This window comes from Eriocheir sinensis, chromosome 53 (assembly GCF_024679095.1).
Source record: "Eriocheir sinensis breed Jianghai 21 chromosome 53, ASM2467909v1, whole genome shotgun sequence".
NCBI lineage: Eukaryota > Metazoa > Arthropoda > Malacostraca > Decapoda > Varunidae > Eriocheir > Eriocheir sinensis.
The window spans coordinates 9,025,716-9,030,715 of NC_066561.1; the positions used below are offsets into that span (position 1 = coordinate 9,025,716).

The window sequence follows — 5,000 nt, forward strand, 5'->3', positions numbered from 1 at the left end:
ATTAGTTTTCTTTAGTTTTTTTTTTTGTTGTCTTTTTACTGTTCTTTATCTTTTGCTTTATCTGTTCTGAGTTCATTTCATCTTTCCTGGTTTTGTTTTCTTTGCGATTTCTTCAGGATTATACTTACTATATTTTGCTGTTTTTCCACTCTCTGTTAATCATTTTAAAACTTTATATTAATTATTTTTCTTATCTTCACACTGCACTTTTTGCTAACATATGACAACCCAAGTGAGCGTTTCCATCACACTTATTAATTTCTTTTACTTTTATGACCAAAAACGTTTATCTCTGGAACGTCAAACTAACTCTTCTCAGTACGTTCCCGCCTTCCCAAACATTACTCTTTCATCTAATCTACTTCTCTCATTTATTTCTCATTAGCTATTGTCAACATACATATTTTTTTTCTACTTTTTTATTTTTCAAAGCGTTTCTTATCTGCTAGTTTTAACACAATTTGAGTCCACGGGAAACGTTTTTGTCAGGCTGGAACATCAAACTAACTTTTCTTAATACGTTTCCGCCTTTCCAAACATTACTCTTTCATTTATTCTACTTCTCTCATTTATTTCTCATTAGCTAATGTCAACACGTTTTTTATTCATTATTTTTATCTTTATTTTCTACTTTCTTATTTTTCAAAACGTTTTTTATCTGCTATTGTCAACACATTTTTTTAATTATTTTTTTTCTCCTTTTTTTATTTTTCAAAGCGTTTTTTATCTGCTATTTTTAACACATTTTGAGCCCACGGGAAACGTTTTTGTCAGGCTGGAACATCAAACTAACTTTTCTAAATACGTTTCCGCCTTTCCAAACATTACTCTTTCATTTATTCTACTTATCTCATTTATTTCTTATTAGCTATTGTCAACACGTTTTTTATTCATTATTTTTATCTTTATTTTCTACTTTCTTATTTTTCAAAACGTTTTTTATCTGCTATTTTTAACACAATTTGAGCCCACGGGAAACGTTTTTGTCAGGCGTTTCATCGTTTCTCTCCCTTTCATGTTGTATTTCGTATTTAATGTGACAATAAAGTTATCTTATCTTATCTTATCTTATCTTATATTATCTTATCACTGTTCAAGTCTCAGGGATATCACTTGCCGCTCTGTTCGTCTTCTGTATAAACTTTTCCTTAAATTGTATGGTTATTCATTTCTTTTCTAACCACGTTTATCACTCTTTTCTCTCCCTCTTATCAATGTTCAAGTCTCACGGATATCACTTGTCGCTCTGTTCAACTTCTGTAAAAACTTTTCCTTAAATTACCTTGCCTTCCACTTCTATATCTGCCTCATTTATCACTTTTTCTTTAACTCTTTTCACCTTGCACGTTTCAGGGATATCAAATGACACTGTTCGTCCTCTATAAACTTTTCCCTATATTGCCTCGTCTTCCACTTCAATATCTGCCTCGTTTATCACGTTTTCTGTCTCTCTCTTCACCGTTCACGTCTCAGGGATATCAAATGACACTGTTCGTCCTCTATAAAGATTTCTCTATAATGCCTCGACTTTTACTTCAATATTTGCCTTATTTATCACGTTTTCTGCTCCAAATTCTCTTTCAATTATCACTTTTTCTCTCCTCTTTTCGCTGTCCACGCCTCCGGGGTATCACTCTGCGTCTTCTGCAAAATTTTCCTTAAGTCGCTTTGTCTTTCTTTCCTATTCTTAACACGTGACGTCACATCCAGTCTCTTGTACCTCACTTCAAGTCTTACGAATAACACACGACACACATTTTCTTCCTTTACCAACTTCTGAGATTTCAAAGTCCTTTCTCCCTGCTATCTCCAACACATAAGAATAAGTAAGAGCATTTTTTTTTCTCTCCCTTATCGCTGTCTTCGCCTCAAGGATGACAACCCATTACGCTCTGTTAGTATGCTACGATATTATTCTTTTAGTAAATTTTCATTGCCATTCTTAACACGTAGATTAACAGTGTGTATTTCCTTCTCTTTCAGTCATTGTTCACGCTTCTGGGATATCACAAGACAGCACATTACACTCTCTTAGTATGCTACAATATTATTCTTTCATTAGATTCTCATTGGTATTCTTGACACGCAAAGTAACAGTGTGTATATCCTTCCCTTTCTGTCACTGTTCACGCTTCTAGGATATCACAAGACAACCCATTACGCCCTGTTAGTATGCTACGATATATTTCTTCATTAAACTTTCATTGCCATTCTTAACACTTAAAGTACCAGTGTGTATTTCCTTCCCTTTCTGTCACTGTTCACGCTTCTAGGATATCACAAGACGCTCTGTTCATCATTTACTAACCTTTCCTTTACAGTCCGTTAATATGCTACGATATCTTTCTTTCATTAAATTTCCATTGCTTTTCTTAACACGCAGAGTAACATATATAGATTTCCTTCTCTTTCTGTCACTGTTCACGCTTTCAAGACATCACCAGACGCTCTGTTCACCGTTTACAGGCATTTCCTCAACCACTTACTCCTCCATCTTACCACACAACCCCACACACATACGTTTCCTTCACTGCTTTTCGTCTTTGGGATATCACTGGCACTGCTTCCACCCTCTGAGGCTCAACGCGTGGCACTGCAGGCGAGCACGAGAACGCTATGGCACTCTGGGAATGACAGCGGCACTCCTGGGCGCTGAACGGCACTCACTCACAAGTCTGTTAAAGGAAATGGCAACTGGGACAAACGTCACTTCTTATCTCGGAAAGGGGCGAGTGTAATCGTGTTATTGGTCTGCTTCTATCGCGTGGTTCGTCCTTACGTCTGTCCTTTTGGTGTATTTGTGCATTTCCTAGAGTACTCGAGGGAAATGGCAGCAGATGATCATGTCACTTCCTCTCCCGGTAAAGGTTCCAGTCCGATCAAACGCTACTGTTCCTACGTCGTTGCTTTCTTTGTCTTTACGTATCGCCCCGCCTCGTTTTTTTTTTTTTTTTTTCCTTATTTGGGGTTCGCTTTTCCGCACTCACTCACGTTCAGGGTATTGGCACTAAGTTTGGTGATGGCGTGAGTGTCTGTAATCTTCTACGTCAAAAGTTTCCGTCAGTTGCATTTTTTTTTTGTCCTCTTTGACGTTTATATTTGTCTGTCTATCGTTATCTACACTCAAGTTCGGGGAATTGGTAACATTAGCGTCAGATTCTTTGGCAATGATGTGTGTGATTAAAACGTATTAGTCTCCATCTATTGCATTCGTAGTACTTGATTTTCTCTATTTGTCTGTCTATCGTTATCTACACTCAAGTTCGAGGAATTGGTAACACTGGCGTCAGATTCTTTGGCAATGATGTGAGTGATTAAAACATATTAGTCTCCATCTATTGCATTCGTAGTACTTGATTTTCTCTATTTGTATGTCTATCAATATCAACTTGCATGGGAACTTAGAACACCGGCGTCGCTTCTTATCTCCGTAAACGTGAATGTGGTCTTGTATATTCAAATTCCTCGTCTGTTGCATTCCTCGTCTTCTCTATCTCCTATTTGTCCTATTCGTCTTTCTCTCTATCCTTATCAACTTGCATGGGAACTTAGAACACTGGCGTCATTTCTTATTTTCGTAAACGTGAATGTGGTCTTGTATATTCAAATTCCTCGTCTGTTGCATTCCTCGTCTTCTCTATCTCCTATTTGTCCCTATTCGTCTTTCTCTCTATCCTTATCAACTTGCATGGGAACTTAGAACACTGGCGTCATTTCTTATTTTCGTGAACGTGAATGTGGTCTTGTATATTCAAATTCTTCGTCTGTTGCATTCCTCGTCTTCTCTATCTCCTATTTGTCCCTATTCGTCTTTCTCTCTATCCTTATCAACTTGCATGGGAACTTAGAACTCAAGCGTCACTTCTTATCTCCGTAAACGTGAATGTGGTCTTGTATATTCAAATTCTTCGTCTGTTCCATTCCTTGTCCTTTCTATATACCATTTGTCCTATTCGTCTTTCTCTCTATCGTTATCAACTTGCATGGGAACTTAGAAGGAGGAGGAGAGAGGAGAGGACTCGTATACCGGAGAGAGATAAAAGGTGCCCACCACTCTCTCTCTCTCTCTCTCTCTCTCTCTCTCTCTCTCTCTCTCTCTCTCTCTCTCTCTCTCTCTCTCTCTCTCTCTCTCTCGTCCGCCACTTGTCACTGCCTTCCGCCCTGCCTCTCTCTCTCTCTCTCTCTCTCTCTCTCTCTCTCTCTCTCTCTCTCCTCGGCTTGACACGGCTTTACCCTCACTCTCGGCTCTATCGGCTCACTTCCCGGCTTTATCACATTTCTCGGCTTTTTCCGTTTCTCCTTCCGGCTTGCTTTCAAATCTTCTCTACAACCGATGCGAGTTTTTCGGCTTTTTGCGTTACTTTCGTCGGCTTTTTTTTCTTCTCTTGGGGGTTTAAGGGCGTACTGTTGAACGCTTCCGCCTCCACATCAACTATTTCCAAGGGCCCAAAAAAGGAAATCACTCTTGTTCTATTGATTTGTTTTTAGGTTCATGGTAAAGAAGAAGGGTCAAACTACCACCAGGGTCATAAAACTACTCCTGGAAATGCCCCAAACCCCTAGGAAAGCCTTGTCAAATAGGTGAGCTTAGGCGACGAAATGTTAACCCGGTAGCAGCGACGGGCCAAATTTGTGGCTTTAACGTGTAGCAGCGACGGGCCAAATTTGTGGCTTTACCGTGTAGCAGCGACGGGCCAAATTTGTGGCTTTACCGTGTAGCAGCGACGGGCCAAATTTGTGGCTTTACCGTGTAGCAGCGACGGGCCAAATGTGTGCCATGATATAAACCCCCAAAAATAGATGATACATAAACCGATCACAAATGCGTTGATATATAATAATGAAATGGTTTGCGTGAGTGATGATTTTTTCTCACTATTCTCGCTTAGAGGGACCTTAAGAAACATGATCCCCGCAGGTACCAGGTTAAAAATCCGGCCATTAGTTTCTCCTTCCGGCTTCTCTCGGCTTTCTCGCAGCTATAATCGCGCTTCTATCGG

At 39.4% G+C, this 5,000-nt stretch overlaps 1 protein-coding gene across 14 annotated transcripts in view; it reads right to left on the minus strand.

The window, feature by feature from the left end:
* LOC126983331 (titin-like) overlaps nt 1-5,000 on the minus strand; it is a 16,472-nt gene that overhangs the window by 10,133 nt on the left and 1,339 nt on the right. For 4 of the 14 annotated variants that reach the window (XM_050836047.1, XM_050836046.1, XM_050836034.1 and 1 more), the window contains exon 2: nt 1-1,257. This exon is cut by the window's left edge. The gene's annotated coding sequence lies outside the window, so the exon portion shown is untranslated. The other 10 variants (XM_050836039.1, XM_050836043.1, XM_050836044.1 and 7 more) reach the window with 9 other exon arrangements.